Below are 10,488 nucleotides of genomic sequence, written 5' to 3' on the forward strand. Positions count from 1 at the left end.
ATCTAGCGGGACATGAAACTTGCTCTCCAGCACATAAGCCCTGCTATTTTAGTCCCAGGATCCTGAATATATTCGGGATGAGAGGCTGGGGGCAGGCGCTCTGTGGGCCCATGCACTGCCTTGACCACCACGCGTAACATCCTGGGCTTTCAGGCTTGGATCAACACCGACACGTGTCAAAGAAACGCAGTGTGACAGCTCCACGCTTCTTTGTTCATCTCTCTCCAGGAGCATTAAGGCTTTTTTATTATCCCAGCCACAGTTCTCGGAGGCTCTGAGTCACTAACAACTTAAAAAGAAAAAACGAAACCTTGCCTCCTGTGTTCTGGGCACCCTCCTTTTCTCTGTCTGACCACCAGAAGATTGTGGAAACTGCTTTGCAGACTCTCCTCAGAGGTTCAGAAGGTAAAGGTGAGAGAAGAGCGGTGAGAAGATTGGGTTGCGTATATTGGTTGTGAGAGCTGAGATCCTAAAAACTATGTTTGCTGCTGCTCCCGTCTCTCTCCCTCAGTCATCAAGTCCTGTAGCAGAACGCTCGTCAACCCGTAAGGTACACGTGCGTTCCAGGAGAGTCTTGTTAAATACTCTGTGGCTCTGCATTTCCAACATGCTCATGGGACCCCGGTGCTGCTGGGGTAGGGACCACACTTTGAGCAGCAAGGTGGCAAACTGTCCCACCTCGAGTGATTTTTCTAAAGATTCTATTATTTTTTTAAAGATTATTTATCTATTTATTCACAAGAGACACAGAGACAGAGGCAGAGACATAGGCAGAGGGAGAAACAGGCTCCTCGCAGGGAGCCCGATGCAGAACTCGATCCCAGGATCCTAGGATCAAGACCTGAGACGAAGGGAGATGCCTAACCAACTGAGCCACCCAGGTGCCCCGATAAACCATTTTTTAAAGTATTTTAGGGCAGCCCCGGTGGCTCAGGGGTTTGGTGCCTGCCTTCGGCCCAGAGCGTGATACTGCAGACCCGGGATCGAGTCCCACGTCGGGCTCCCTGCATGGAGCCTGCTTCTCCCTGCTTCTCCCTGTGTCTCTGCCTCTGTGTGTGTGTGTGTGTGTGTGTGTGTGTTCTCATGAATAAATAAATAAAATTTTTTAAGAAAAATAAAAAATAAAGTATTTTATTTAAGGGCACCTGGGTAGCTCAGTGGTTGGACATCTGCCTTTGGCTCCGGGGGTGATCCCGGATCCTGGGACAGAGTCCCGCATCCGGCTCCTGGCGAGGAGCCAGCTTCTCCCTCTGCCGTCTCTGACACTCTTTATGTGTCTCTCATGAATAAATAAATAAAATCTTTTTCTTTAAGTATTTTATTTGTTTATTTTTCATTAGGCTCCACATCAGGCGTGGGACTTGAACTCATGACCTCGATATTAAGAGTCACGTGCTCGGAGGACCCAGCCAACCAGGTGCCCCCTACAATAGGAAATCACTACTTCACGATGATAAATATTCCTTTTCCTTTTTTTTATGTACATTTTTTTAAAAAAATTATTTATGATAGTCACACACAGAGAGAGAGAGAGAGAGAGAGAGGGGCAGAGACACAAGCAGAGGGAGAAGCAGGCTCCACGCACCGGGAGCCCGATGTGGGATTCGATCCCGGGTCTCCAGGATCGCGCCCTGGGCCAAAGGCAGGCGCCAAACCGCTGCGCCACCCAGGGATCCCAAATATTCCTTTTCCTTGACAGAACATGCATATCTGCAATCCAAAGCACCTCATTCTAAGATGAAATGCTACAAAGCTAAATTGGCGAGCACAAGATGGCCTTAGGAGCGTGGAAGGGAGCGGAACTATACTAGAACCCAGGCAGAGTCATGATTACGACAGGCCCAGAGGTTGGCTAGTCACTTTCTATAGGTACGGGTCACATTATATAATATTTACTGATTCATTTACTCAATGAAATATAGTCAGCGTATGCCACGTTCTGTTCGATGGAAGCGCTGGAGGTATAAATGTGCACCAAACAGAACAAGCTCCCCGTTCTAGAGCTTACATGCTATGAGGCTAAACGGCAATAAATAAATGTATAAAATGTCAAGTGACGCCGTGCTGTGGAATACAGGAAAGCCAGGTAAGGGAGAAGCAGGGGCCCTGGGTGGATGAGGGAAGATGAAGCACAGGACTCTCTGCCAGCTGTTGATAGTCTCCCTTTCCAGACGAGGAGGCTACAGAGAAAGGACCTGCCTGACAGGTTTTGGCCTGCGTCTGGTTCTCACCGATATACCGTATGCGGAACATGTGTCGTGGGCCACCTGGGTGGCTCAGCGGTTGAGCGTCAGTCAGTCTGTGGCCCAGGTGGTGATCCCGGGTCTTGGGATCGAGTCGTGCATGGGGCTCCTGGGAGGGAGCCCGTTCCTCCCCCTGCCTATGTCTCTGCCTCTCTCTCCCCCTCGGTCTCTCATACATACATACATACATACATACATACATACATGCATGCATGAAAGAATGAATGAATGAATGAATTGAATCTTAAAAAAAAGAAAGAAGCCTGTATCCTTACTGCTAATAATCATGTCTGATAAGTTGTCATCTCATCATGTCCCGGTTTAGAGATGTCAGATGGAAGGGTTGACGGAGGAGGCCAGGTGACTCGCTAGGTCCCACAGGTCCGCAGGGCTTAGCGCCCACGCACGCCAGCTCCACGCTCCGGGGCGCACCCGCCCCACCCCCCACCCCCGCCCGCGTCCCGTCGGCGGAGGCAGCGGGCAGAGGACCCCAGAGGACCCGTGTGTCAGCATCGGCAATGCTCAGTCTCCTCGTGGGCCTGACTCAGAAGAACCATTCCTCGTTTGTCGGCGCCCCCGGCTTCCTCGGCCTAGCCTGCCCCTTGCACTCGCCAAGCTGTGTGGTCTCGGGCCAGTTGCCTAACCTCTGCCTCCACCGCTCCTTCCCTCCTTCCGCAGGTAAACTCTGCAAGTTGGACGCGAAGAGAGCGCTGAAGAGCGCTGAGCGCAAGTCTGGCCCAGCCGAGGAGAAGCGTCTGGCTACGGTATAGCGCACGCGGCTCACTCGTTTCGCTGTCACAGGCACGACGCCTCCACTGGTACCTCGTGGCACCTAGGACCCACATCCTGGACCACTCAAACCCCCAGGTCAGGTCACGAGCTACCTCGGCCTTCCCTCAGTCCCACGAAGGAGGGAACGTAGGAAGGTGGCCACTTCTGCCCTGGGGAAACGGAGGCCCAGGGGGTTAGGTAGATGCCCAGGGAGCCCTCCCGATGGGGCGGTAGGGAGGCCACCCGTTCAGGGCCCGGTCTCGGGTCCCAACTGGTGTCTGGAGCCCTTGGCAGGTGACGCCAGCCAGGCGCTTCTGGGCTCCCCACGCCCTGGCCCCAGCCAGCCTGTAGGGTCCCGCAGTGACGACGTGAGGAGCCTCCTGGGCCCTGGGACGACTCAGCGCCAGCCCCCGGCGCCAGCCCCACGCCCGGTTCCACGGCCCTCCCCCGAGGCGGGCCAAAGCGGGAAGCCGAGGGCGCCTGGCCCGCAGCCGGGTTCCGCCGCCCGCCGCGCCTCTAGGGCTCCGCGCGCGGAGGGGCGGGCCATTCAAATTAGGAAGGGCCTTGCGGGGCCGGCGACGACGCGACGACGGACGCATCGTTTGTCTTTTAAAAGGAAGAGACTTTACAAGGCCTCAGGAGAGCCTAGCGGCTAGTGCCGCCCGTGCCACGGTGGGAGAAGCGGGGGGAGCGGGACGTGGGCGGAGCGGGAGCCGAGTCACCGTGAGTGTAAGGTGGACGTCGTCGGGAGGGCGTGCGCGGGGGGGTGCGCGGCGGTATCGCTTCTCGGCCTTTTGGCTAAGATCAAGTGTAGTATCTGTTCTTATCAGTTTAATATCTGATACGTCCTCTATCCGAGGACAATATATTAAATGGATTTTTGGAGCAGGGAGATGGAATAGGAGCTTGCTCCGTCCACTCCGCGCATCGACCTGGTATTGCAGTACCTCCAGGAACGGTGCACCCCCTCGGGGAAACACTGGGTTGTCAAAGACAGAGTCTAAGTTCTCCGGAGCCGCGCTTACAGAGGCTCTCTGCTGTTCTCGGGGAGGGTTGGGAGCGGGGCTTAGCGCAAGAAAAGAGCTCAGGGCGAGGCTTGAATCGAACTTGACTTCTTGTTTTCTTTTTTTCTCCAGCTCTGCTAACCTCAGCCGCACTTTCACGGTTTGTGGGAGCAACTGACCGTTGTACTACTGTTTTTCTCTTTCTGGTTTAAGTTGTTCATTTCCCTAAAGCTGTTTTTAAGTTTGAGTTTTACCTTTTTTTTTTTTTTTTTTTTTTTTTTCCCTTAAGTTTTCATTTACTTATGAAAAGCAGAGAGAGAAGAGAGGGAGAGAGAAGCAGGCTCCATGCAGGGAGCCTGACGTGGGACCCGATCTTGGATCCCCAGGATCACGTCCGGGGCTGAAGACGGCGCTAAACCGCTGAGCCACCCAGGCCTGCCCCCTTAAAACCCTTAAGACACCTGGGCGGTTCAGGGGTCGAGTGTCTGCCCTCATGAATCTAGGGCCTGATCCCAGAGTCCTGGGATCGAGGTCCGCAAAGGGCTCTCTGCAGGGAGCTTGCTTCTCCCTCTTCTTCCTCTGCTTAGGTCTCTACCTCTCTCCGTGTTTCTCATGAATAAAGAGAATATTTAAAATCAATAAGGGATCCCTGGGTGGCGCAGCGGTTTGGCGCCTGCCTTTGGCCCAGGGCGCGCGATCCTGGAGATCCGGGATCGAATCCCACGTCGGGCTCCCGGTGCATGGAGCCTGCTTCTCCCTCTGCCTGTGTTGTGTCTCTGCCTCTCTCTCTCTCTCACTGTGTGCCTATCATAAAAAAAAAAAATATATATATATATATATATATATATATATATATATATATATATATATATATAAAATCTTTTTAAAAAGGATCTCTTATAAAATTTGCCAGCAAGGAAAATACCTCGGCGTGAGGCAGATTTTGTCTCCTGTCTCATGAAGTTCTGTGGGTAGTCTGAATATAATTTAACAAAACAAGTAAATCAAATACATACGAATAGGATAAAACGTTTTTAGATGAACTGTTTTTTGTGTGCCTACAATGGAATGTTTCAGCTCTATTGTTTATTTAAGTAATCTCCACACCCAATGTGGGGCTGGAACCCGCGACCCAGAGATCAAGACTTGCATGCTCTACCAACTAAGCCAGCCAAGCACTCCTAGGTGAATTATCATTATTATTATTTTTATTTTTTTACTTTTTATTTTTTTACAATTCTATGTATTTATTTGAGATAGAGTGTGTGTGAGAGAGCATGAGCAGGGGGCAGAGGGAGAGGGAGAATCGGACTCTGCTGGGCAGGGAGCCTGACTCAGGCCTTGATCCCAGGACGCTGGGATCATGACCTGAGCTGAAAGCGGACGCTCAACCTAACTGACTCCGCCTGAAACCTTAAAGTTTTGCTAAGCTAAGCTAAGAGATGAGTTACTTTCGTTAGATATCCGGATCACATCCAAATAAGATAATAAATGAAACATTGAAACATCGATTACTGAACAAAAAAAGTGGCTTATCCGCTCTTTGCTTTTTTTCTTAAATAGAGGAATTGAATATATTTGGATCTATTAATAAACGTGTTTAGTGCCACAGTAAGAAATGTACATGAGAAAGCATGTGTTTCTAGAAATTACAAAAGGATAAATCTGCCAAGCCACAAAATGCTAAGATGGTTCACGGTGGCTTGCTTCTTAGTTTTCACTGGAAATTAAAGATTGCTAAGAGTTAAGCATCCTTGGGATCCCTGGGTGGCGCAGCGGTTTAGCGCCTGCCTTTGGCCCACGGCGTGATCCTGGAGACCCGGGATCCCATCCCACATCGGGCTCCGGGTGCATGGAGCCTGCTTTTCCCTCTGCCTATGTCTCTGCCTCTCTCTCTCTCTTTCTCTCTCTCTCTCTCTCTCTCTCTGTGTGTGTGACTATCATAAATAAATAAACATTAAAAAAAAAAAGATTTATTTATTGATTTGTTGGAAGGGAAGGGAGGGGAGGGGCAGACGGCGAGAGAAATCTAAGCAGACTCCTGGCTGAAGACTCACCCCGCTGTGGGGCTTCATCTCACGATCCTGAGGTCACGACCTGAGCAGAAACCAACAGTCGGACGCAGCTGACTGTGCCATCCAGGTGCCCCCCACTTTGGATCTTAAACAATGGGCCAGACTCCCAACATTCTGCTCTTGGGAGCGTGTTTTCCAGCTTCTTAAATCAGTGCGTGCCAACGCAACCCCCGCCCCCCCCCCCCGCCCCGCCCCGCCATGCCATATGCACCTGAGTCTGTTTCCGCGTCTAGTTAGCTCAAATCTCTTTCTGAAGCTCAGTTTTCCCATCTGTTAAGTGGAGATCATAAACCCTGACCCACGTCCTCACATGGTGGATGGGAATAAGGATCCACCGATAACCAAGATGTAAAACAACCAGCCAAGAGTAAGGGTCCCCTTAATTCTGTGAGAGGAGGAAGAGGAAGAAAGCTGAATGAAGATATTGGGCGGTGGTCCTTGGCAGCCTCGATTTCTTCAGGTGAAAAACATGATAGATAACATTTTCCCTTTGGGATTGTGGAAAGACCAAAACAGAAAACGAAGGGATTAGCTGGCACACAGTGGGTGCTAAATAATGGCAGGCAACTTGTGAAGCCCCGTTCTGGGTTCTGAGTCTCACTAGTATTACAGATCTAATCTAGCGGGACATGAAACTTGCTCTCCAGCACATAAGCCCTGCTATTTTAGTCCCAGGATCCTGAATATATTCGGGATGAGAGGCTGGGGGCAGGCGCTCTGTGGGCCCATGCACTGCCTTGACCACCACGCGTAACATCCTGGGCTTTCAGGCTTGGATCAACACCGACACGTGTCAAAGAAACGCAGGGTGACAGCTCCACGCTTCTTTGTTCGTCTCTCTCCAGGAGCATTAAGGCTTTTTTATTATCCCAGCCACAGTTCTCGGAGGCTCTGAGTCACTAACAACTTAAAAAGAAAAAACGAAACCTTGCCTCCTGTGTTCTGGGCACCCTCCTTTTCTCTGTCTGACCACCAGAAGATTGTGGAAACTGCTTTGCAGACTCTCCTCAGAGGTTCAGAAGGTAAAGGTGAGAGAAGAGCGGTGAGAAGATTGGGTTGCGTATATTGGTTGTGAGAGCTGAGATCCTAAAAACTATGTTTGCTGCTGCTCCCGTCTCTCTCCCTCAGTCATCAAGTCCTGTAGCAGAACGCTCGTCAACCCGTAAGGTACACGTGCGTTCCAGGAGAGTCTTGTTAAATACTCTGTGGCTCTGCATTTCCAACATGCTCATGGGACCCCGGTGCTGCTGGGGTAGGGACCACACTTTGAGCAGCAAGGTGGCAAACTGTCCCACCTCGAGTGATTTTTCTAAAGATTCTATTATTTTTTTAAAGATTATTTATCTATTTATTCACAAGAGACACAGAGACAGAGGCAGAGGGAGAAACAGGCTCCTCGCAGGGAGCCCGATGCAGAACTCGATCCCAGGATCCTAGGATCAAGACCTGAGACGAAGGGAGATGCCTAACCAACTGAGCCACCCAGGTGCCCCGATAAACCATTTTTTAAAGTATTTTAGGGCAGCCCCGGTGGCTCAGGGGTTTGGTGCCTGCCTTCGGCCCAGAGCGTGATACTGCAGACCCGGGATCGAGTCCCACGTCGGGCTCCCTGCATGGAGCCTGCTTCTCCCTGCTTCTCCCTGTGTCTCTGCCTCTGTGTGTGTGTGTGTGTGTGTGTGTGTTCTCATGAATAAATAAATAAAATTTTTTAAGAAAAATAAAAAATAAAGTATTTTATTTAAGGGCACCTGGGTAGCTCAGTGGTTGGACATCTGCCTTTGGCTCCGGGGGTGATCCCGGATCCTGGGACAGAGTCCCGCATCCGGCTCCTGGCGAGGAGCCAGCTTCTCCCTCTGCCGTCTCTGACACTCTTTATGTGTCTCTCATGAATAAATAAATAAAATCTTTTTCTTTAAGTATTTTATTTGTTTATTTTTCATTAGGCTCCACATCAGGCGTGGGACTTGAACTCATGACCTCGATATTAAGAGTCACGTGCTCGGAGGACCCAGCCAACCAGGTGCCCCCTACAATAGGAAATCACTACTTCACGATGATAAATATTCCTTTTCCTTTTTTTCATGTACATTTTTTTAAAAAAATTATTTATGATAGTCACACACAGAGAGAGAGAGAGAGAGAGAGAGAGAGGGGCAGAGACACAAGCAGAGGGAGAAGCAGGCTCCACGCACCGGGAGCCCGATGTGGGATTCGATCCCGGGTCTCCAGGATCGCGCCCTGGGCCAAAGGCAGGCGCCAAACCGCTGCGCCACCCAGGGATCCCAAATATTCCTTTTCCTTGACAGAACATGCATATCTGCAATCCAAAGCACCTCATTCTAAGATGAAATGCTACAAAGCTAAATTGGCGAGCACAAGATGGCCTTAGGAGCGTGGAAGGGAGCGGAACTATACTAGAACCCAGGCAGAGTCATGATTACGACAGGCCCAGAGGTTGGCTAGTCACTTTCTATAGGTACGGGTCACATTATATAATATTTACTGATTCATTTACTCAATGAAATATAGTCAGCGTATGCCACGTTCTGTTCGATGGAAGCGCTGGAGGTATAAATGTGCACCAAACAGAACAAGCTCCCCGTTCTAGAGCTTACATGCTATGAGGCTAAACGGCAATAAATAAATGTATAAAATGTCAAGTGACGCCGTGCTGTGGAATACAGGAAAGCCAGGTAAGGGAGAAGCAGGGGCCCTGGGTGGATGAGGGAAGATGAAGCACAGGACTCTCTGCCAGCTGTTGATAGTCTCCCTTTCCAGACGAGGAGGCTACAGAGAAAGGACCTGCCTGACAGGTTTTGGCCTGCGTCTGGTTCTCACCGATATACCGTATGCGGAACATGTGTCGTGGGCCACCTGGGTGGCTCAGCGGTTGAGCGTCAGTCAGTCTGTGGCCCAGGTGGTGATCCCGGGTCTTGGGATCGAGTCGTGCATGGGGCTCCTGGGAGGGAGCCCGTTCCTCCCCCTGCCTATGTCTCTGCCTCTCTCTCCCCCTCGGTCTCTCATACATACATACATACATACATACATGCATGAAAGAATGAATGAATGAATGAATGAATGAATTGAATCTTAAAAAAAAGAAAGAAGCCTGTATCCTTACTGCTAATAATCATGTCTGATAAGTTGTCATCTCATCATGTCCCGGTTTAGAGATGTCAGATGGAAGGGTTGACGGAGGAGGCCAGGTGACTCGCTAGGTCCCACAGGTCCGCAGGGCTTAGCGCCCACGCACGCCAGCTCCACGCTCCGGGGCGCACCCGCCCCACCCCCCACCCCCGCCCGCGTCCCGTCGGCGGAGGCAGCGGGCAGAGGACCCCAGAGGACCCGTGTGTCAGCATCGGCAATGCTCAGTCTCCTCGTGGGCCTGACTCAGAAGAACCATTCCTCGTTTGTCGGCGCCCCCGGCTTCCTCGGCCTAGCCTGCCCCTTGCACTCGCCAAGCTGTGTGGTCTCGGGCCAGTTGCCTAACCTCTGCCTCCACCGCTCCTTCCCTCCTTCCGCAGGTAAACTCTGCAAGTTGGACGCGAAGAGAGCGCTGAAGAGCGCTGAGCGCAAGTCTGGCCCAGCCGAGGAGAAGCGTCTGGCTACGGTATAGCGCACGCGGCTCACTCGTTTCGCTGTCACAGGCACGACGCCTCCACTGGTACCTCGTGGCACCTAGGACCCACATCCTGGACCACTCAAACCCCCAGGTCAGGTCACGAGCTACCTCGGCCTTCCCTCAGTCCCACGAAGGAGGGAACGTAGGAAGGTGGCCACTTCTGCCCTGGGGAAACGGAGGCCCAGGGGGTTAGGTAGATGCCCAGGGAGCCCTCCCGATGGGGCGGTAGGGAGGCCACCCGTTCAGGGCCCGGTCTCGGGTCCCAACTGGTGTCTGGAGCCCTTGGCAGGTGACGCCAGCCAGGCGCTTCTGGGCTCCCCACGCCCTGGCCCCAGCCAGCCTGTAGGGTCCCGCAGTGACGACGTGAGGAGCCTCCTGGGCCCTGGGACGACTCAGCGCCAGCCCCCGGCGCCAGCCCCACGCCCGGTTCCACGGCCCTCCCCCGAGGCGGGCCAAAGCGGGAAGCCGAGGGCGCCTGGCCCGCAGCCGGGTTCCGCCGCCCGCCGCGCCTCTAGGGCTCCGCGCGCGGAGGGGCGGGCCATTCAAATTAGGAAGGGCCTTGCGGGGCCGGCGACGACGCGACGACGGACGCATCGTTTGTCTTTTAAAAGGAAGAGACTTTACAAGGCCTCAGGAGAGCCTAGCGGCTAGTGCCGCCCGTGCCACGGTGGGAGAAGCGGGGGGAGCGGGACGTGGGCGGAGCGGGAGCCGAGTCACCGTGAGTGTAAGGTGGACGTCGTCGGGAGGGCGTGCGCGGGGGGGTGCGCGGCGGT

At 52.6% G+C, this 10,488-nt stretch overlaps 1 non-coding gene across 1 annotated transcript; it reads left to right on the forward strand.

Annotated features, from left to right (window-relative positions):
• Positions 1 to 3,792: 3,792 nt before the first annotated feature.
• Positions 3,793 to 3,983, forward strand: LOC144287341 (U2 spliceosomal RNA). The gene has a single exon (XR_013355181.1). It is a non-coding gene; the product is annotated as a U2 spliceosomal RNA (small nuclear RNA).
• The last annotated feature ends 6,505 nt before the right edge of the window (positions 3,984 to 10,488 follow it).

Source organism: Canis aureus, chromosome 16, assembly GCF_053574225.1.
Source record: "Canis aureus isolate CA01 chromosome 16, VMU_Caureus_v.1.0, whole genome shotgun sequence".
Lineage (NCBI taxonomy): Eukaryota > Metazoa > Chordata > Mammalia > Carnivora > Canidae > Canis > Canis aureus.